This window comes from Plecotus auritus (assembly GCF_963455305.1).
Source record: "Plecotus auritus genome assembly, chromosome: 15".
Lineage (NCBI taxonomy): Eukaryota > Metazoa > Chordata > Mammalia > Chiroptera > Vespertilionidae > Plecotus > Plecotus auritus.
The window spans coordinates 3,403,502-3,426,946 of record NC_137781.1 but is presented as its reverse complement, the minus strand read 5'-3'; the positions used below and the strand labels follow the sequence as shown (position 1 = coordinate 3,426,946).

The 23,445-nt window shown below is 48.1% G+C and overlaps 1 protein-coding gene across 6 annotated transcripts in view; it reads left to right on the top strand.

Annotated features, from left to right (window-relative positions):
* The window catches only part of LOC308238940 (uncharacterized protein), a 31,325-nt gene extending 18,345 nt beyond the window's left edge, over window positions 1-12,980 (top strand). For 3 of the 6 annotated variants that reach the window (XM_080651435.1, XM_080651439.1, XM_080651441.1), the window contains one exon: window positions 12,935-12,980. The gene's annotated coding sequence lies outside the window, so the exon portion shown is untranslated. Of the gene's footprint in view, window positions 1-408; window positions 846-12,419; window positions 12,566-12,934 lie in introns of those variants that run through there. The other 3 variants (XM_080651437.1, XM_080651442.1, XM_080651440.1) reach the window with 2 other exon arrangements.
* The last annotated feature ends 10,465 nt before the right edge of the window (window positions 12,981-23,445 follow it).

The window sequence follows — 23,445 nt, the reverse complement described above, 5'->3', positions numbered from 1 at the left end:
TGTAAGTGGGACCATATTGTACAATTCTTCCACACGCTGTCTTTCCTTGAACAGTCCTCAACACCCTTTTTCTTCTTCAGTAATGGACATCGGTGTCATTTATGGACGGACTGCTTTGTAGATTGAGTATAATCCCACGTTCTCTTAGACACCGAGGTTAGCACCACATTTCTGTACAAGGGACCTCCCTCTAGAGCAGCCGTGGGCAAACTACGGCCCGCGGGCCGGATCCGGCCCGTTCGGCTGTTCTATCCGGCCCGCGGAGCCGAAAGAGCGGAGGGTTCTCTTGCTCTCCCCTCCGCTCCTTTCCTTTGAATTTATATTAGTTCACACAAACACTCCATCCATGCTTTTGTTCCGGCCCTCCGGTCCAGTTTAAGAACCCATGGTGGCCCTCGAGTCAAAAAGTTTGCCCACCCCTGGCCCAGACTATTGTCTTCGATCGTATCTCTTTCGTTTTTGAGTTCGGTCATCTTCTCATATGTTGATTCGCCATCTGTATCGTCTCATTTCCTCTTTCTGTCTAATTTTGGTGGCGGGGGGTGGGGGGGGTGGGGGAGGATTCCATCTGTTTCTTATTTCAAAGCTCTCCTTTATGATCGGGACAGTACGCTTTCGATTGTCAAGCATTATTACAGATATTCCTCACCCCCTCTCAAACCTCGTTTCTGCTGTAAGACTGTGTACAACTGTTCTGTGTGTCCAACTACAACCATGCTCGCTTGTATGGCTTCTGAGTCCGACGTCATTTCAGAAAGCTGTTTATACGGATTCCATAAAGCGTGTCACCTATGTTAACTTCGAATTCTTTTCTGTTTTCTTTAAAATTCCAATCCTTCAATCGTAAGAAAAAAAAAAATTTTTTTTTTAATTTGAAATCGGGACGTTGCCAAGCGACCTGCCCCGACTTGCGATTCGTCGCCAATCACCGCCCACTTGTCTGTAATGCCGTCCGCACTGCTGCTGCTGTATCGCCATCTGTGACGTGGCTCCATTTCTGTTCTGTGATCTGTGTGTCTCTTCTCCTGCCTCCTGTTGTCTCATGTGTCTTCTCATTGGACGAAATTACAGTTTAGACTGCAATTTCCTCAACTGTAATAAATTAATTTGTGGGAAAAAGTGGTTTTTAATCATGTCCGTCTTCCTATCCGAGGACAAGGTACTTCTTTCTCTTCTATCCTTTTAATTACGGATTCGGATGTTCACTTTGGGAGGGGGTGTTTCTTTCTGCTTATTTTCTTACTTGATCTATATATATATTTATATATATTTTGGTATCGGAAAGTTTTGTTTTGGGTGTGGGTACGTAATCTCCTTTCTCTTTCTTGTGGCTTTTCAGATTTTTTTTCAAAGTGCATACTAATTCCTTTGCAAATATTGGTGGTTTTGTTAGCCCCCTTTGATTTGAGTTATGCTAATTAATTTCCCTGACTGGCATTTCCAGGACACTCAAACCAGTTGTAGAAATACCACCCATCCTTGACTGAATCAGATCTTAATGGAATGTGCCTTGGGTTTACCCAGCACATTGTTGCTCATCTGTTTTCCAGAGAGACTCCAAACATTTTCTTTTTTAAAAACATATTTTTATTGATTTCAGAGGGGAAAGGAGAGGGAGAGAGCTAGGGCACATGCCCAGGTAGTGCGTGTGCAGGAGGCAGCCGATTGGTGATTCTCTCTCATCATGGATGTTTCTATCTCTCTTTCCCTTTCCCTGAAATCAATAAAAACATATTAAAGAAAATGGGGAAATAAAATTGTCTTTATCCAGAGAAGACAAGGTTGTCTATGTAGAAAATTCCAAAGAATCTACAAAACAAAATGAAACAAAAACATCTAAATGCATAGAACAAGGATAAAGGATGCAAATTCGAAGTAAATTTTTAAAAACTATGTACATCCAAGAAAATGTGCAAGTGCATATAAATATCACATAAATATATATTTATATAGTGTGTGTGTGTGTATATATATATATATATATACACACACACACACACACACACACACCATATATATTTGATTTAAACGCAGAAAATACAAAACTGATGAGAGAAGTCAAAGTAGATTTAAGTAATGGACAAGATGCAAATCACTTGGTGTTCAGATTGAATTAAATCTATAGATTCCATGCAATCTCACTGAGAATCCCACCAGGTCCTTTGACAGACATCAACCAATTAACCCTTCAGGTTTTATGGAAAGACAGGAGCGTCAGCACGATGCTGAAGAACCGATTTGGAGGGTTCAGCCCTACCTTATTGCAGAACTTTCACTGTGAACGTACAGACATCAAGAGAGCATGGCATTGCCACGTGAATAGACCCATAGACCGGTAGCTGGGAACAGAGACATCAGGAGCACCAAGGGAATCCAGCCCACACAGTCTTTTCAGGAGATCATTGCCGGAACAGGAGGATGTCCTCCGGCAAGAAGGGGGCCTAGCCCCAGACCTTCCCCGTCCGTGTTCGTGAGAGATCGGAAGCTAATTCCAAAAGTTAACCCGCCCGCAGTAGGACCTCAGAACCGCACGTGAAATGCAGAGTGATAAAGGAGGAGATCTGAGTGACCTCGGGCGTTGTGAACGAGTTTTAGCTACCACGCCAAAAGCACAAACACGAAGAGAAGAGCATACGGTAGACGTCATCCAAGTGGCGGGCGCTGTTCCGTTGATGGGAAGCTCAGCACAGATTGGGAGCAGACACCGTCAAGGCGTATCTGACAAAGGTCTCCTCCCCACATGTACAAAGAGCGCTTACAACTCAGCCATAAGCCAACAACCCATTGAACGTGGGCCTAAGATCCGAGTGTAGCCCTGAACATACAGGTGACAGATAACCAGACGGGGCGATGCTTCCTTTAGGGTGATTAAACACACAGGTGCCCTACACTCCCAGGAGGACGGCCACAAGCCAAGGACCTGGCAGTGCCCGTAGCTGGGGAAGATCCAGGCGACAAACGATCATTAATGCTGAGCAAGGAAAATGTACCCAGCTACTCTGCTCCTAGGCATGACCCACATTTGTTAAAAAAAAACGCATGTCCCTACCAACACCAGCACATGAATATTTAGAACAGCTTTATTCATCATTCCCAGAAACCGAGAGAAACCCAAGATATCTTTACAGAAATGAATGGATGGGGGAGGGGGGGTGGCGGGCCGGAAATCCACATACACTGTGGTAGATCCACGTAGAGAAAGAGACACAGTGAATTTTATTTATTTATTTTTTTAATATATATTTTATTGATTTTTCACAGAGAGGAAGGGAGAAGGATAGAGAGTTAGAAACATCGATGAGAGAGAAACATCGACCAGCTGCCTCCTGCACACCTCCCACTGGGGATGTGCCCGCAACCAAGGTACATGCCCTTGACCGGAATCGAACCTGGGACCTTTCAGTCCACAGGCCAACGCTCTATCCACTGAGCCAAACCAGTTAGGGCTGAATTTTATTTTTTTTTTTAAGTTTAATTTAGAATTATTTTTTATCTATTTTTTTATTGTTTGAAGTATTACAAATAGTAGTACATATGTCTCCTTTTATTTTCCCCCATTGACCTCTCCCCCGGCCTCCCCTACCCCCCAGTACATGCCTTTACCTGCCTCCCCACCCCCCAGTGAGACACAGGGAATTTTAAACGCATTTTGCTCAGCGAAAGGAGCCAGTCCGAAAAGGAGGCACAGAGTGTCCCCCCGTTTATATGACATTCTAGAAAGTACACAACTAAAGATCCAATCAAAACACCAGTGTCTGTAGCGGGAGGGTGAGGACAGCAGGGAAAGCCCGGTGCATCTATTCTGTGTGACACTGTAATGGTGTATCTACGACATTGAACTTGACGGCACGCAGAGGGGGCTTCACCATATACACGTGTTTTCGCAGTCTGTTTTCATTCGTTTCAGAGAGCGGGAGGGAGGAGGAGAGAGGAATAGAAACATCAGTGATGCGAGAGAATCACTGATGGATGGGCCGCCTCCTGTAACCATTGGCGGGGGCGGGGGGGGATAGTTTCCAGATTAATCTTATTTTTAGTAGTAATGCTCATTTCTACCTGTCTTTGATCCCTGTTGTTTCTGAAAATTCCTTTTTCAACTCGGCTCTGAAAATGCATGGGTCACTCCTGTGCTAAAGAGATTTTTTAACTTCATTCTTTAGCTTCTTATTCCACACAAGTTAGGTATTTCTTTTCATAGAGGAGAAAGGGATTTCAGAGAGGAAGGGAGAAGGAGAGGAAGATAGAAACATCCATGAGGAGAGAGAATCATGGACCGGCTGCCTCCTGCACGCCCCCTCCTGGGGATGGAGGCCGCAACCCGGGCCTGTGTCTGACGGGGAATCGAACCCTGACCTCCTGGTTCCTAGGTTGATGCTCACCCACCGAGCCACACCGGGCGGGCTCTCATGTTTAACATCCATGTGGGCATGTGTTTACACAGAAGTAGGTGTAGATACGTGTCTACCTGCAGCGATTGGACGTGTCCGTAGGTCCTGCCCTGCAGCTGACACCGCCTGGAAGCAGACATTCCAGCGGTAGCAGCTACTAGGAGCCGTGTCGTGCTTCCCATTACCGCTCTCCAGTGACAGTCAGGGTGGCTTCTAGGAATGGGAAGAACATGGAGAGGACGAGCTGGGGGTATTTGTAGCGCCGGAAAGTACGCAAGAACTATACGCACACGCACATGCACACGCACACGCACACGCACGTGTGCCAGAAGTTACACAGGAACCAACCCAAAGACCTTCCAATAGTTAAAGCTGGCACAGTGTGAACGAAATAGGTAGCTTTGCATTGGGTTCTAACCCAAAGTATATAATTAGTATTCACAAATCCACACAAATATTAAAAAAAACCGAACCTGAATAAATAGCCTAGCCAGTGTGGCTCAGTGAGTGAGCGTTGACCTATGAACCAGGAGGTCACGGTTCAATTCCTGGTCAGGGCACATGCCTGGGTTGCAGGCTCGATCCCCAGTGTGGGGTGTACAGGAGGCAGCCGATCAGGGATTCTCTCTCATCACTGATGATGTTTCTCTCTCTCTCTCCCTCCCTGTCCCTTCCTCTCTGAAATCAATAAACACGTATATATATAAAAAAATTTAAACATAAGAAAATATTTAGACAAATCCCACTTGACAGCCTACACAGTACAGGAGCAATTGTCCTCAAAACCGGAGGACCGTCACAAGACAAATCGGAAGAAGTGTCACAAGCAAGAACACCCTAGCTAGGCATGCCAGTGGGATCCTGGAATGGCAGCAGGACATTCAGTAAAAACCAGGGAGAGCTCAAAGTGTAGGCTTTAATTAATAACAGTGTATCCATATGCGTCAATTGTGTGGCCAATGATCCATACTAATAGAAGATGTTAAGTGAAATGGGGTGTAGATGTTTGGAAACCCTCTATTCCATCTTCACCTTTTTTATAAATCTAAATCTGTTATGAAATAACGTCTATTTTTATTTATCTTTTAAATACAATTTTTATTGATTCCAGAGAGGAAGGGAGAGGGGGAGAGGGAGAGAAACATCAATGATGAGAGAGAATCATCCATCGGCTGCCTCCTGCACGCCCCCTACTGGGGATCGAGCCAGCAACCCGGGCATGTGCCCTTGACCGGAGTCCAACCCGGGACCCTTTAGTCGGCTTTAAGCCAAGCCAGCTAGGGTGAAACAAGTCTCTTTTTAAAAGGAATTTTAAAACCAATCAATGTAACTCATTACAGTAACATAAGTGAGGCGAAACATATAGGTGATCATCTCAAAAATAAAAGCATTCAAGAAAATACAAAACCAATTTCTCCTAAATTTCATGGAAACTAGTAATTGGGCATTTAAAAAAAAGAGATACAAGTTAATTTACAGAAGCAATCAATTGCAAAGTCACTGATATTGCCGCTATTGAAAGTTTTCCTACTGGGATTGGGAGCAAAACAGAAAATTTCTGTCACCATTTCTGATCAGCACTATCCTGGGTTGTCCTAACGCAATAATTCCTAGAAAAGGAATAGACAGTGGGTAAGGATCAGCCATGAGAAGGCATACAGCTTATTGTTTACAAACACCAAAGTAACGCCTATGTGTGTGTGTGTGTGTGTGTGTGTGTTCGTATGTTTTATATGTAGAGCTGTCTACATAGACACCCCCCAAATAATCTGCACACAATTAAATTAAGGAAGCGAATTTAGCAAAGTTACCATATTCGTAAGCAAATAAGTACCATGAAACGTGACCACGTAGAAATACGACGTGTTAAGGAACATCAGAAATAGCAGTTAGGGAGGAAAAGATCACAGCGCACCGGAAAGCATGCTTGAAAGGAAGTCCATACGCCTTGCACCTGGGGGAATATAGCATACATACTCAGATTGGCAGATGCAATTACATAATAGGTGTTCGTTCTGCCCCCGACTCACTGTAGAGATGAAATGCAACCATCTCACTTTGGAAACTGTCAGGCTGATTGCAAGGAGTACGTAGGCCTGCTGGCCTATTTTTAATTTAGGGCCTATTTTTTTATTTATTTCAGAGAGGGAGGGAGGCTGCCTCCTGCACGCCCCCTACTGGGGATGGGAGCCTGCAACCCAGGCATGTGCCCTGACCTGGAATTCAACCCTGTCCTCTGGGTTCATGGGTGGTCGCTGAACCACTGAGCCATGCCAGTTGGGCTGATTTCAGGTTATTTCCATGTGTTATATTCATGAATCATGTTTGGACAAGGAATATGCAAGGATCCTGGCCATCCCTAGAATACTCTTAGTCCCCCGTGAACAGATGTACTCCCCGGTACACAGTTAACCAAAATCCATACAAATATGCCCTAGAATACGTAGACATGAATGCATAGACGTTGGTTTTTAGAGATAGAAGGGAGAGGGAGAGAGAGAGAAACATCCATGATGAGAGAGAATCATGGATCGGCTGCCTCCTGCACGCCCCCTACTAAGGATGGAGCCCACAATCTGGGCCTGTGCCCTGACCCGGAATCAAACCGTGACCTCCTGGTTCCTAGGTGGATGCTCAACCATGGAGCCTCCCCGGCTGGGCTGCCCAGACTGACTTGACTGAATCTGCTGCCAAAACTCCAATCCACATTCGAACAAGGGCTTAAGGCCCACATAGATGTTCTAAGGGGACTGTCATGGCCTGGGTCCTGAGGACATTTGATGACAAACATTTGGGCTGACCACCCAGGTCGGGTGCCATCCTTGGGAGGGGAGGTAGGAGTGTCGCAATATTCCGTTGCTGTAGGTGCCACATCTTCACCCACCCATGCTTCCTGCCCTGGCCCTGCCCTTGTCAATAACCGCCGCGATGCACACAGGGGTGCATGTATCTCCAACTCGTGTTAGTGGGTCTCCTGGGCGCTTGGCTAGTTCAGCTGCCAATAGCGTTCCTTGCACGCTCAGCCACGCCCCCCAGGGGGGGCATCCCTATTGGTGCAAATGTGCTCGGTGGGCGGGACCCCTGCGTGCCTGCATCTCCACCCCGATGAGCCCCGCCCTTTCCTGGGCTGCACCCACTTAAGGCGCACGGCCCTCTGGCTGTTGTGCGCTCTCTGCGGCCTTGGGTGGCAGCTCCGCGAAGGTTGGGGCATCGAAGCTCCGCATTTTCTCTACGGGAGGGCAGCCAGGCGCGTGGACACGGCCGGGTCCCTCCGGCGGCCCTGCAGGTGGGTAGCGCTGTGTCCCTCTGACCGTGCCTGCCTTAGGGAGCGCAGGCCCTCGTGCGCGCAGCCAGGTGGGAGCGATGCGCCTAGAATGGTTGCACCTGCGCCAAGTGGGAGGCGGTGCGGTTGGCGCTCCTGTTCCTACGGGGGACGACATATAGGGCCCTGCCCTGGTAGGAGGGGTGGGGGTGGGGGTGCACAGGGAGCAGGGAACCTGGAGGGAGCGCCGGCTCCCTGCTCTCCGGGTTCAGGGGGGAATTGAAACAATGACCTTCGCCTGGGCCTCCAGCCCGGTGCCCCGGGTTCCCGGCCTTCTCTGTGGCCTCACGCCCTTTGGTCTGTCCCCCTCGTTTATTTTTGCCTTTTTTTCCTTCTTTTCGTAAAGAAATTTTTGTGAGTTTATTGGAGTCAAACTGACGACAATTGCAGGGAAGCAAAATCTCAAGGGATTGGGACAATGCTCCGGGGAAGGGTGGGGTGTGTTATTTTTGCTTTTCTTAAAGCCTTCGCTTTGGGTGTCATATCCTCTCTCTCTCTCTCTCTCTCTCTCCCTCTCTCTCTCTCTCTCTCTCTCTCTCTCTCTCTCTCTCTCGTTCCCAAGACCAACGTTAAGGTGCTTTCCCCAGTGTGGACAGTTTCAGGTCTTACATTTAAATCTTTGGTTTATTTTGAGTTGATGTGTGAGAGAGAGAGAGAGTGTGTGTGTGTGTGTGGGGTGTGTGTGTGTGTGTGTGTGTGTGTGTGTGTAGGGTGTGTGTGTAGGGTGTAACATGGGTCCAGTTTCATTGGTGTGTGGGTTTTTTGGTGGTTTTTTTTGTTGTTTTTTTGCATATGGGTATCCAGTTTCCCCAGGACTATTTATTTTTAAATATATTTTTATTATTGAGTTAAGAGAGGAAGGAAGAGCCCTCACCGGTTTGGCTCAATGGATAGAGCGTCGGCCTGCGGACTGAAGGGTCCCGGGTTCGATTCCAGTCAAGGGCATGTACCTTGGTTGCGGGCACATCTCCAGTGGGGTCGTGCAGGAGGCAGCCAATCAATGACTCTCTCTTATCATGGATGTTTCTATCTCTCTCTCTCCCTCTTCCTTCCTCTCTGAAATCAATAAAAAATATATTTTTAAAAAAAAAAAAAAAGAAGAAAAAAGAGAGAGGAAGGAAGAGGGAGAGATAGAAACGTCCATGATGAGAGAGACCCTTGGATCGGCTGCCTCCTGCACACCCCAGATAGAGCTGGCGACATCCGTATATGCCCTGATGGCTGCACGGGAATCGACCCGTGACCTCCTGGTTCATAGGTTGATCCTCAACCACTGAGCCATGCCAGCCGGGCCCCGGCACTCATTTATCGAAGAGACTTTTCCCTGTTTTGTGCTGTGGACGGAAAGGAACCACATGCTGACCTGCCCAGCGTAAGGAAGGCCTGGGTGGCGGCCTTTCGAACTCAGACCTAAAGTAACCACAACAGATGGTCTGAAATAGGGGTGGGCAAACTTTTTGACTCGAGGGCCTCAATGGGTTCTTAAACTGGACCGGAGGGCCGGAACAAAAGCATGGATGGCGTGTTTGTGTGAACTAATATAAATTCAAAGTAAAGGAGCGGAGGGGAGAGCAAGAGAACCGCATAGAACAGCCGGATCCGGCCCGCAGGCCGTAGTTTGCCCACGGCTGGTCTGAAATGAAAAACTTTTCATTAAAAGGCAGTTTATGGTGGGTATCATGTCCTAGGCCAGTATGTGTTCGAGGGTTTAGTTCTAGGCTCTGCGTGTTTGATGATAGCAGGATACTGTTTTTGTTATTTTTTTTTTAATCCTCACAACAGGATATTTTTTTTCCATTGATTTTTAGAGAGACTGGAAGGGAGGGAGGAGGAGAGAGAGAGAGAGAGAGAGAGAGAAAAAAAAAATCGACCCCTCCTTCAACCGCTGAACCAAACTGGCCAGGGCAGAATGTACTGTTTTGATTACTATAACTTTATAATATAGTTTTGAGGTCAGGAAGTGTGAGGCCTCCAGCTTTACTATGGTTCCTCAATATTTTGACTTTTTTTTTGGCGGGGGGGGGTGGTGGTTTGGTTTATTTGTTTTCTACTTCTGTGCAAAATGTCATTGGAATTTTGATAGAGATTGCATGGAATCTGGAGATCTACTTGATAGGTCATCTGGACATTTTAGCAATATTAATTCTGTCAACTCATTAACATAAGACACATTTTCATATAATTGTGTCACCTTCCATTTCTGTCATCAGTGTGTGCTTTTTTGTTTTTGTTTTTGTTTTTTAATATATTTTGTTGATCTTTTTACAGAGAGGAAGGGAGAGGGAAAGAGAGTTAGAAACATTGATGAGAAACATCAATCAGCTGCCTCCTGCACACCCCCTACTGGGTATGGGCCTGCAACCAAGGTCCATGCCCCTGACCGGAATCGAACCTGGGACCCTTGAGTCCGCAGGCCGATGCTCTATCCACTGAGCCACACCAGTGAGGGTTCTCATCAGTGTTTTGACAATCCTCAGTGTATAGGTCTTTTACTTCCTTAGTTAGGTTTGTTCCTATGTATTTTGTTCCTTTTGGTGCTGTTGTAAATGAGATTAATTTTTTTTTTTATGGGGAGGCAAGGTGTTTTTTTATTTCAGTATTTTTCCCTTTTTCTTCTGGCCTGCAAGATTTCTGCTGAGAAATCCACCTGTCTTTTCCGAGTTCCCTTATATGTGATAAGTAGCAGTTGCTGTTCAAGGTCTTTTGAATTTTCATACAAAGTTTTGGATTATGTGTTTTACTTCGGTGAAAACATGTCTCTGGTATTTTGATAGGGTTGCATTTAATTTTTAGATTGGTTTGAGTAGTGTGGACATTTTAATGATGTAAACTCTTTCTATCCATGAGCATGGTATATACTTCCATTTATTAGCATCTTCTTCCATTTTTTTTTCCTTTCTTTGTTGTTTCATAATTTCCTGAGTACAGGTCTTTTTATCTCCTTAGTTGAATTTATTCCCAGGTATTTCGGGGCGTTTTGTTGATGCAGTCGTACATGGGATTATTGTATTAGTTTCACTTTCTGGTAGTTCATTATCGGTGTGCAAAAGTGCAACTGATTTCTGAATGCAGAGTTGGACAAAAGGATGTTTACAGTTGTTCATATGGAAAGTAATAAAATAGCCGAGACCGGTTTGGCTCAGTGGATAGAGCGTTGGCCTGAGGACTGAAGGGTCCCGGGTTCAATTCCGGTCAAGGGCATGTACCTTGGTTGCGGGCACATCCCCAGTGGGAGGTGTGCAGGAGGCGGCTGATCGATGTTTCTCTCTCATCGATGTTTCTAGCTCTCTATCCCTCTCCCTTCCTCTCTGTAAAATATCAATAAAATATATTTAAAATAAATAAATAAATAAATAATAACACAAGGCTAACCTCTGTGTCTTGCATCTGCATAACGGAAACGTAACTTTTGCCCAACCCAGTACTTATTTTGCATCCCGCTACACCAATGAGTTCATTAATCAGTTCTAGGATTATTTTGTGTGTGTGTGTGTGTAATCTTTGGTATTTTTTTAAAAAATATATTTTTATTGATTTCAGAGAGGAAGAGAAAGAGAGAGAGAAACATCCATGATGAGAGAGACATCATTGATCGGCTGCCTCCTACACGCCCCAGACTGGGGATCGAGCCCACAACCCGGGCATGTGCCCCTTGGCCAGAATAGAACCTTGGACCCTTCAGTCCGCAGGCCAACACTCTATCCACTGAGCCAAACTGTCTAGGGCGTTTGGTATTCTTAATAAATATGTATGTCAACTGCAAATAATGGCAGTCTTACCCTCTTCCTTTCGAATTTGGGTTTCATTTATTTCTTCTTCTTGTCTGATCGCTGTGGCTAGGGCTTCCGGTACTGTGTTGGAAAAGAGTGGGGAACGTGAACGTGGCTGTTTTGTTTCTGATCTTAAGGGAAGCACTTTCAAGTTTTTCCTCATGGAGTCTGATGTTGGCTGAGGGTTTGACATACATGGCTTTTATTATGGCCCACGTGTGTTCCCTCTGTTTTCACTTTGCTGAGAGATTTTAATCATAAACGAGGGCAAGATTTTTGTCCAATGCCCTCTTGAAAGGCATGATCACATAATTTTTATTTTTCGTTTTGTTTGCATGGTATGTCACATGAATTGATTCGCAGGGGTTGAACCATCCTTGCCTCCTGGCAATAAATCCAGCCAGATCGTGGGGTATGAGGATTTTAATATATTTATTGGGTTGGGCGCGCTAATACTTTGTTGAGGACTTTTGCGTCTACGTTCTTCAAGGAGGTCGGCCTCTAGTTTTCTTTCTTTGTAGTGTCTTTGCCTGGAACAGAAATGAGAGGTGCTCAGATATCCACGTGCCACAGAGTTCATTGTCTGTGATTCCATGGTGTCATTCTCTGTTTCCCGATGACCAGTAGGGCTCCCTCGGTGTTCTGCCTCAAGCCAGTTGTTTTAATGCCAGAAACCATGCGTACGGCTTCTCTCCACCTGTCCTGACAAATGCTGTGTGTGTCCAAAGTGAAAATAGTACGATGAATTACGTTTGTTGGTCTTGAGTCAATAGTGCTCAGCCTCACATTGTTCATTTCTTTCATCTATTACTTATTTATTCACTCTTCCATTCGTTTTTGGAATGACGTTACCACACAAAGCAGCGAAGAACATTCGCTTCAGTTCCCAGAGTGAAGAAACAGGTAGTGTAGACCACCGTCTTTCTCCTCTTTCCCCAGGTCATGTTCTGAAAGGGGAAAAAAATAAAAGGTCTTCATTTGGCCTAGAGCTTCCTGGGCTCTGCCTGTCAGGCTCCTTCCCGAGTCGGAACCATGCAGCTCTCAAGCCCACCTTGCTCTGTCCCCATTCCCAGGAAGCATCTCTGGTGAGCAAACGAGTGTGCTGTTACACCGATGCCTGTGACGTTCCTTCCTTGGGTCAATGATGAGAACACACATTGTCTCGAAGAGAGATGATGACTAAGAAATTATTCTCAGAATCAGTCTTGAGGCCCAGTACAGGTGACAAATTTGTGGCGCCACGTTTGGGAGTCTTGTTTCCCTCTCTAGAGCAGTGGGATTGGGTCCTCAAGGCAACTTAATGTCTTGAGAGAACCCTCTGTGCCTCTACCGGATCACTTGCCCATAAACATGGCTTGTTCAAGCTTATCGCGTCCTCAGGTTTCCCATAGTTTTCCAACGAAGGCCAGACTGGAGGCTAATCTTCAAAACTCCTCTCTCCTTGTGTCTTCCAGTCTGACAGTCTTACCAAGTGGTGGTGGTTGCCTTCAGGTTTAAGGTGAGTGGATGTCATCCGTCTAGGATGGAGACCAAATAGTATATGAGAACGAGGAGGAGGCTTGCTTTCAGGCAATCGCGTTTGTATGCTCTCCGGAACCTCGGTAGTCATGGCGGCTACAACATTCTTTGTGATTCTCAGTCCTTTGACCCATCAGAGCCACAGATTTCCCTCCTATCTGATATGAGTCGGACAGAAAGGGGGCTCCATTTTTTTCCAGTGGGGTCCTGAGCAACTGCCACGTGAGTTTGCGTAGAGCTTGAGGACCCTAACTCTCCTCCCCATCCTTAACGGATGCTCAGTGTCATGGTCAGTCTTGGGATTTCACACGATTCTTGTGTCCCAGAGTCCCATGCATGTGGTGTCCAGAGATAGAACTGCAACAACGACCCCTGCTCGTGAGCGTTTGTAGCCAAGCAGTGTTGGTCTTGGGATAACTGAATGTGATCTTTCGGAAAACAATGTTTACCATGTCCATGGACTGAGTGGTGGGTTTTTGAAAATCCTTGCTTGCCCCCTGTTGGTTTATTGACTTCTTTTCCGTCACCAGATTTAGGCCACTGGTGTACAGTGGAAAGTTCTTGTCTCCTGTTACAATGGCCCGAAACAGTGCTGCATAGAAATCAACTTGTGAAATCAGGTGATAGTCAGGTTTTTGAGACGATTTCTTTTCTTTTTTATGCTCCTGTAATCTTCACCTTGAAGACTGAGGATACTTCATTCATTGATTTTTAGAGAGTTGGAATAGAGGAGGTAGGGAAATGGAGAAAGAGAGAGAAACATTGATATGAAAGAGATACATCAATTGGTTGCCTCTTGCCCGAGCCCCCAAAGGTGCCGGTCATTGAACCTGCAACCCAGCCAAGTGCCCTCGTCTGGGAATCAACCCCGTGACCCTCCTGTGTACAGGCCAACGATTTAACCACCGAGCCTCTCAGGCCAGCTTGAGAATACTTCTACGTCATTGTTGTGTCTTCACTTTGATCTCTGTTTTCACAAAAGTGAGGTTTCCACTCGTAAATGCCAGTGAGGAACAACATGCGTTCCTTCTTGGCGGATGAGGGGGATATGATCAGGAACTCGGCACTGAAAGTTTACTTCTGGTGTGTAAGCTCCTGACGTCAGGGTTTCCATGGAACATAGCAAATGTGGACATTGGATGGTGTCCTGTTATCTGTGGGCTACATGGTATTTTCTGTGTTGCATCATGCGGTCTTTCTCTACTTCACTATACAGTAAGCAGAGGAGGAGCCCAGGGTCTCGTCCAAAACCTGTCTGTTTCAATGCTTGGGGGGACCAGTATGGTTTCCCTTCACGATTCATCACAAATGCTAAGAGTATGTGTGCGCACATAGTAAAAGGTATATGCTTATATCATTATTCGCTTTAATCATTACTTTCCAAGTCTATAATGTGTTAATCAATTCATTGATTGATTAATAAATGCTGGAACAACCTTTAGCATCTAAAGGATCAAGACCAATAGTGTCATTCCCAAGAGGGGTGAAATCAGTTGTTTAGCAGACTTCGCTATATTTTTATGCAGGTCATGTTATGGAAAAAAAAAAAAAGATTTTCATTTGGCCCAGAGCTTCCTGTGTCTGTGAGGCTCCTTCCAGAGTCAGAACAATGCAGCTCTCGAGGCCACCTTGCTCAGTCTTCAGGAAGCGTCTCTGGTGAGCATAAGAGTGTGCAATTGTACCTACGTGAGCAAAGTGCTATCTCTGGGTCAATGATGTCTAGGCAGTCTCCATCTTGAAAAGAGATGATGACATCAATATCGGGCACAACAAGATTACTCTGAGGCCCAATTAGATGACACTTTGGTGGCACCACGTTGGGGAGTCTTAGGTTTCTCCCCAGCGATGGGATTGGGTACTGGACGCAGGCAGCTTCCTGAGAGAATGGCCCCTGCCTCTCCAAAATCGCTTGACCTGATCGTAGCCTTTTCCGGGTTTAGCGGTGTTTTTGGTGCCCAGTAGGACCTCCAAGGTGGCCATACCAGAGGCCGAATCTTAAAACGTTTCTACTCTGGTTGTGTCTTGCAGTGCGACCATCTCTGCAGATGGTGGTCGTGGCCTTCCCATTTCAGGTGAGTGGATGACTTTTGCGTAGCACACAGAGCACATGTGCATGAGACTAAGCGGGAGGCTCTCTTAGGGCCAGAGAGGCCCTTGTACCATATTCTTGGTGATTCTAAGTCCGTGGGATTGAGCCGATCCAAAGCCAAAGATGTCCCTCCTGTGTGAGAGGAACCCGACTGAAAGGGGGCTAAGTGCTCTTTCAGTGGGGCCAGTGACAGTGTCATGAGATAATCAAGTGATAAGTGCACGGCTTGAGCAACACACCTCCCCTATTGTCTCCTGTCCTGAATGGATGCTGAATGTCCTGGTCAGTGTTGGAATCTCGCCAGATTCCTGTGTCCAAGGGGACCTCGGCCAGGCATGAGCAGTATGGCTCCTCTTCAGCTTTCTTGGAAACCCTGAGGGTGTGTGTGGTTCACATTTTATTGCTCGTTATGTTTTGTTTTTCGTGTGGTATCCATTGTGCCCCGATTTCTATAGGTGGATTTCTTATGTGATTCCTCATTATGTGTTTATTTGTTCATATTGTTTCAGTCATTCACTCTTTTTCTGGTTTTGGGAGAGTGGTCACTGGCGCTGAAATGAACAAGTCTCTGTAGAGTTCAGGACCCATAGGAACGAGCCAGGTCTTTAGAAGGCGTGTTACTCCTCTTTTTCCAGGTCACGTTCCGGAAAAAATGGCCTTCATTTGGCCTAGAGCTTCTCGAGCTCTGTCGGTCGGGCTCCTTCCCGAGTCGGAACCATACAGCTCTCACACCCACCTTAGTCTGCCCCCAGTCCCAGGAAGCATCTCTGGTGAGCAGACGAGTGTGCAGTTGTAGCGATGCCTGCAGAGTGCCTTCGTTGGGTCAATGATGACAACCCACAATCTTGAAGTGAGGTGACGACATAAAAATCATGCTCAATAGGATTACGCTGAGGCCCAGTAAGGTGCCAGTTTGGTGGCACCATGTTGGGGAGCCTTAGGTTGGTCCCCAGCGATTGGATTGGGTTCTCGAGGCGGGCAGATTCTTGAGAGAACGCCACATGCCTCTCCCCGATCACTGCTCTGTGCACATGGCCAGTCCGTGTTCACGGGTGTGTTAGGTGCCCCGTTGTTACGCACTGAGAGCATGACCAGAGGCCACCTGTTAAAGCAGGCCTCTCCTCTGGTTGTGTCTTGCAGTGCGGCCATCTCTGCTGATGGTGGTCGTGGCCTTCACGTTCAAGGTGAGTGGCTGTGTTTTGTGTTGGACAGAGAGCACGTGTGCCTGAGTCCAAGGAGGAGGCTCTCTTTGGGCAGTGGAGTCCCGTGTACTACATTCTTGGGGCCTGTAGGTTCTTGGGAATGGGCCGACCCAAAGCCAAACATGTCCCCCCTCTTTGAGAGGAATCGGACTGAAAGGGTGCTAAGTGGTCTTTCCTTGGGGTCCCGTGACAGTGTCCTGTGATATGTGCACGGCTTGAGCACCATAGCACCCCCTCCTCTCCTGAGTGGATGCGGAATGTCACGGTCATTGTTGGAATATCACAAGGTTGTTGAGTCCAAGAGGACCCTGCCCAAGAGTGAGCGGTAGGGCTTCTCCTCATCCTTCTTGGCAAACGCCGTGTGAGTGTGTGTGTGTAGTGAGAATCCTGTGGCTGGTTGGTTGTGTTCCTATGGAAGCCATGGCGCCCCGCTTTCCATTGGAGCATTTCCTGCTTTTGTTATGGATTTCTTTCCTCTTTTATTTCTTGGTGTTTTGCGTGATCATTTGCACATAAACTGTCATCATGCCTGAGCTTCAGTTCCCACAGGGAAGAGATGGGTACTTCAGCGGCCGTCCTTCTCCTCTTTGTCCAGGTCCTGTTGTGGGAAAAAAATGGAGTTTTCATGGGCCCAGAGCGTCCTGTGTCTGTTTGGATCCTTCCCGAGTCGCAGCCACGCAGCACTCAAGCCCACCTTCCTATGTCCTCAGTCCCCGGGAACGTCTCCGGTGAGCATATGCGTGTGTCCTGGTTCCTCTTTACCGGGAATGCTGTCTCTGGGTCAATGATGTCTAAGCGGTCTGGGCCTTGAAGAGAGGTGATGACAAACATCCTGCACAATAGGATTACCCTGAGGCCCTCTGTCGGTGACAGTTTGGTGGCACCATGTTGGGGAGTCTTAGGTTTCTCCCCAGCGATGGGATTGGGTACCGAAGGCAGGCAGCTTCCTGAGAGAATGGCCCCTGCCTCTCCCCAATCGCTTGTGCTTGATCGTAGCCTTCTCCGCGTTCAGCGGTTTTTTGGTGCCCAGTAGCACCTCCAATGTGGCCATACCGGAGGCCGACTCTTAAAACAAAACGTTTCTCCTCTGGTTGTGTCTTGCAGTGCGACCATCTCTCCACATGATGGTCGTGGCCTTCCCGTTTCAGGTGAGTGGATGACTTTTGCATTGGACACAGAGCACATGTGCATGAGACTAAGCGGGAGGCTCTCTTAGGGCCATAGAGGCCCTGGCACTATATTGTTGGTGACTCTGAGTTTGTGGGAATGAGCCGCTCCAAAGCCAAAGAAGTCCCTCCTGTGTCAAAGGAACCCTACTGAAAGGGGGCTAAGTGCTCTTTCCGTGGGGGCCCGCGTCAGTGTCATGACATAATCATGTGATAAGTGCACGGCTTGAGCAACACACCTCCCCTATTGACTCCTGTGCTGAATGCATGCTGAATGTCCTGGTCAGTGTTGGAATCTCGCCAGATTCCTGTGTCCAAGGGGACCTCGGCCAGGCATGAGCAGTATGGCTCCTCTTCAGCTTTCTTGGAAACCCTGAGGGTGTGTGTGGTTCGCATTTTATTGCTGGTTATGTTTTGTTTTTCGTGTGGTATCCATTGTGCCCCGATTTCTATAGGTGGATTTCTTATGTGATTCCTCATTATGTGTTTATTTGTTCATATTGTTTCAGTCATTCACTCTTTTTCTGGTTTTGGGAGAGTGGTCACTGGCACTGAAATAAACAAGTCTCTGTAGAGTTCAGGACCCATAGGAACGAGCTAGGCCTTTAGAAGGCGTGTTACTCCTCTTACTCCAGGTCACGTTCCGGAAAAAATGGCCTTCATTTGGCCTAGGGCTTCCTGGGCTCTGTCTGTCGGGCTCCTTCCCGAGACGGAACCATGCAGCTCTCCAGCCCACCTTGCTCTGCCCTCAGTCCCAGGAAGCATCTCTGGTGAGCAGACGAGTGTGCTGTTGTAGCGATGCCTGCAGAGTGCCTTCGTTGGGTCAATGATGACAACCCACAATCTTGAAGTGAGGTGATGACATAAAAATCATGCTCAATAGGATTACGCTGAGGCCCAGTAAGGTGCCAGTTTGGTGGCACCATGTTGGGGAGCCTTAGGTTGGTCCCCAGCGATTGGATTGGGTTCTCGTGACAGGCAGATTCTTGAGAGAACGCCACATGCCTCTCCCCGATCACTGCTCCGTACACATGGCCAGTCAGTGTTCACGGGTGTGTTAGGTGCCCCATATTATGCACTGAGAGCAAGACCAGAGGCCTCCTGTTAAAGCAGGCCTCTCCTCTGGTTGTGTCTTGCAGTGCGACCATCACTCCAGATGGTAGTCGTGGCCTTCACGTTCAAGGTGAGTGGCTGTCTTTTCTGTTGGACAGAGAGCACGCATGCATGAGTCCAAGGAGGAGGCTCTCTTTGGGCAGTGCAGTCCCTTGAGCTACATTCTTGGTGACTGTAGGTCTTTGGGCATGGGCCGACCCAAAGCCAAAGATGTCCCTCCACTTGGAAAGAAATCCGACTTAAAGGGCGCAAAGTGGTATTTCCTTGGGGGCCCGTGACAGTATCATGTGATATGTGCACGGCTTGAGTACCATCCCAGCCCTATCCTCTCCTGAGTGGATGCTGACTGTCACGGTCAGTGTTGGCATATCACAAGGTTGTTGAGTCCAAGAGGACCCTGCCCAGGAGTGAGCTGTAGGGCTACTCCTCAGCCATCTTGGCAAAAGCCTTGTGTGTGTAGTGAGAATCCTGTGGCTGGTTGTTTGTGTTCCTGTGGAATGCATGGTGCCCACTTTCCATTGGAGCATTTCCTGCGTTTGTTATGGATTTCTTTCCTCTTTCGTTTCTTGGTTTTTGGCATGATCATTGGCACATAAACTGACATCATGCCTAAGCTTCAGTTTCCAAGGGGGAAGAGAGAGGTCTTTTAGCAGCCGTCCTTCTCCTCTTTGTCCAGGTGCTGTTGTTTGGGAAAGAAATGGGGTTTCCATGGGCCCAGAGCTTCCTGTGTCTGTTTGGCTCGTTCCCGAGTCGGAACCATGCAGCTCTCCAGCCCACCTTGCTCTGCCCCCAGTCCCAGGAAGCATCTCTGGTGAGGAAACTAGTGTGCCGTTGTAGCGAACCTACAGAGTGCCTTCGTTGGGTCAATGATGACAACCCACAATCATGAAGTGAGGTGATGACATAAAAATCATGCTCAATAGGATTACGCTGAGGCCCAGTAAGGTGCCAGTTTGGGGCGCCATGTTGGGGAGCCTTAGGTTGGTCCTCAGCGATTGGATTGGGTTCTCAAGGCGGGCAGATTCTTGAGAGAACGCCACGTGCCTCTCCCCGATCACTGCTCCGTGCACATGGCCAGTCCGTGTTCACGGGTGTGTTAGGTGCCCCATTGTTACGCACTGATAGCTTGACCAGAGGCCACCTGTTAAAGCAGGCCTCTCCTCTGGTTGTGTCTTGCAGTGCGGCCATCTCTGCTGATGGTGGTCGTGGCCTTCACGTTCAAGGTGAGTGGCTGTGTTTTGTGTTGGACAGAGAGAACGTGTGCCTCAGTCCAAGGAGGAGGCTCTCTTTGGGCAGTGGAGTCCCGTGTACTACATTCTTGGGGCCTGTAGGTTCTTGGGAATGGGCCGACCCAAAGCCAAACATGTCCCCCCTCTTTGAGAGGAATCGGACTGAAAGGGTGCTAAGTGGTCTTTCCTTGGGGTCAGTGACAGTGTCCTGTGATATGTGCACGGCTTGAGCACCATAGCACCTCCTCCTCTCCTGAGTGGAAGCAGAATGTCACGGTCATTGTTGGAATATCACAAGGTTGTTGAGTCCAAGAGGACCCTGCCCAAGATTGAGCGGTAGAGCTTCTCCTCATCCTTCTTGGCAAACGCCGTGTGAGTGTGTGTGTGTAGTGAGAATCCTGTGGCTGGTTGTTTGTGTTCCTGTGGAATCCATGGTGCCCCGCTTTCCATTGGAGCATTTCCTGCTTTTGTGATGGATTTCTTTCCTCTTTCATTTCTTGGTTTTTGGCGTGATCATTTGCACATAAACTGACATCATGCCTAAGCTTCAGTTCCCAAGAGAGAAGAGAGAGGTCCTTTAGCAGCCGTCCTTCTCCTCTTTGTCCAGTTGCTGTTGTTTGGGACAAAAATGGGGTTTCCATGGGCCCAGAGCTTCCTGTATCTGTTTGGCTCGTTCCCGAGTCGCAACCACGCAGCTCTCAAGCCCACCTTCCTATGTCCTCAGTCCCCGGGAACGTCTCCGGTGAGCATATGCGTGTGTCCTGGTTCCTCTTTACCGGGAATTCCGTCTCTGGGTCAATGATGTCTAAGCGGTCTGGGCCTTGAAGAGAGGTGATGACAAACATCCTGCACAATAGGATTACCCTGAGGCCCTCTGTCGGTGACAGTTTGGTGGCACCATGTTGGGGAGTTTTAGGTTTCTCCCCAGCGATGGGATTGGGTACTGAAGGCAGGCAGCTTCCTGAGAGAATGGCCCCTGCCTCTCCCCAATCGCTTGTACTTGATCGTAGCCTTCTCCGCGTTCAGCGGTGTTTTTGGTGCCCAGTAGCACCTCCAATGTGGCCATACCGGAGGCCGACTCTTAAAACAAAACGTTTCTCCTCTGGTTGTGTCTTGCAGTGCGACCATCTCTCCAGATGATGGTCGTGGCCTTCCCGTTTCAGGTGAGTGGATGACTTTTGCGTTGGACACAGAGCACATGTGCATGAGACTAAGCGCGACGCTCTCTTAGGGCCATAGAGGCCCTGGTACTATATTGTTGGTGACTCTGAGTTTGTGGGAATGAGCCGCTCCAAAGCCAAAGATGTCCCTCCTGTGTCAAAGGACCCTACTGAAAGGGGGCTAAGTGCTCTTTCCGTGGGGGCCCGTGTCAGTGTCATGAGATAATCATGTGATAAGTGCACGGCTTGAGCAACACACCTCCCCTATTGTCTCCTGTCCTGAATGGATGCTGAATGTCCTGGTCAGTGTTGGAATCTCGCCAGATTCCTGTGTCCAAGGGGACCTCGGCCAGGCATGAGCAGTATGGCTCCTCTTCAGCTTTCTTGGAAACCCTGAGGGTGTGTGTGGTTCGCATTTTATTGCTGGTTATGTTTTGTTTTTCGTGTGGTATCCATTGTGCCCCGATTTCTATAGGTGGATTTCTTATGTGATTCCTCATTATGTGTTTATTTGTTCATATTGTTTCAGTCATTCACTCTTTTTCTGGTTTTGGGAGAGTGGTCACTGGCGCTTAAATGAACAAGTCTCTGTAGAGTTCAGGACCTATAGGAATGAGCTAGGTCTTTAGAAGGCGTGTTACTCCTCTTTCTCCAGATCACGTTCCGGAAAAAATGGCCTTCATTTGGCCTAGAGCTTCCTGGGCTCTGTCTGTCGGGTTCCTTCCCGAGTCGGAACCATACAGTTCTGACACCGACGTTGCTCTGCCCTCAGTCCCAGGAAGCATCTCTGGTGAGCAGACGAGTGTGCCGTTGTAGCGATGCCTGCAGAGCGCCTTCGTTGGGTCAATGATGACAACCCACAATCTTGAAGTGAGGTGATGACATAAAAATCATGCTCAATAGGATTACGCTGAGGCCCAGTAAGGTGCCAGTTTGGTGGCACCATGTTGGGGAGCCTTAGGTTGGTCCCCAGCGATTGGATTGGGTTCTCGAGGCGGGCAGATTCTTGAGAGAACGCCACATGCCTCTCCCCGATCACTGCTCTGTGCACATGGCCAGTCCGTGTTCACGGGTGTGTTAGGTGCCCCGTTGTTACGCACTGAGAGCATGACCAGAGGCCACCTGTTAAAGCAGGCCTCTCCTCTGGTTGTGTCTTGCAGTGCGGCCATCTCTGCTGATGGTGGTCGTGGCCTTCACGTTCAAGGTGAGTGGCTGTGTTTTGTGTTGGACAGAGAGAACGTGTGCCTCAGTCCAAGGAGGAGGCTCTCTTTGGGCAGTGGAGTCCCGTGTACTACATTCTTGGGGCCTGTAGGTTCTTGGGAATGGGCCGACCCAAAGCCAAACATGTCCCCCCTCTTTGAGAGGAATCGGACTGAAAGGGTGCTAAGTGGTCTTTCCTTGGGGTCAGTGACAGTGTCCTGTGATATGTGCACGGCTTGAGCACCATAGCACCTCCTCCTCTCCTGAGTGGATGCGGAATGTCACGGTCATTGTTGGAATATCACAAGGTTGTTGAGTCCAAGAGGACCCTGCCCAAGATTGAGCGGTAGAGCTTCTCCTCATCCTTCTTGGCAAACGCCGTGTGAGTGTGTGTGTGTAATGAGAATCCTGTGGCTGGTTGTTTGTGTTCCTGTGGAATCCATGGTGCCCCGCTTTCCATTGGAGCGTTTCCTGCTTTTGTGATGGATTTCTTTCCTCTTTCATTTCTTGGTTTTTGGCGTGATCATTTGCACATAAACTGACATCATGCCTAAGCTTCAGTTCCCAAGAGAGAAGAGAGAGGTCCTTTAGCAGCCGTCCTTCTCCTCTTTGTCCAGTTGCTGTTGTTTGGGACAAAAATGGGGTTTCCATGGGCCCAGAGCTTCCTGTATCTGTTTGGCTCGTTCCCGAGTCGCAACCATGCAGCTCTCAAGCCCACCTTCCTATGTCCTCAGTCCCCGGGAACGTCTCCGGTGAGCATATGCGTGTGTCCTGGTTCCTCTTTACCGGGAATTCCGTCTCTGGGTCAATGATGTCTAAGCGGTCTGGGCCTTGAAGAGAGGTGATGACAAACATCCTGCACAATAGGATTACCCTGAGGCCCTCTGTCGGTGACAGTTTGGTGGCACCATGTTGGGGAGTCTTAGGTTTCTCCCCAGCGATGGGATTGGGTACTGAAGGCAGGCAGCTTCCTGAGAGAATGGCCCCTGCCTCTCCCCAATCGCTTGTACTTGATCGTAGCCTTCTCCGCGTTCAGCGGTGTTTTTGGTGCCCAGTAGCACCTCCAATGTGGCCATACCGGAGGCCGACTCTTAAAACAAAACGTTTCTCCTCTGGTTGTGTCTTGCAGTGCGACCATCTCTCCAGATGATGGTCGTGGCCTTCCCGTTTCAGGTGAGTGGATGACTTTTGCGTTGGACACAGAGCACATGTGCATGAGACTAAGCGGGAGGCTCTCTTAGGGCCATAGAGGCCCTGGTACTATATTGTTGGTGACTCTGAGTTTGTG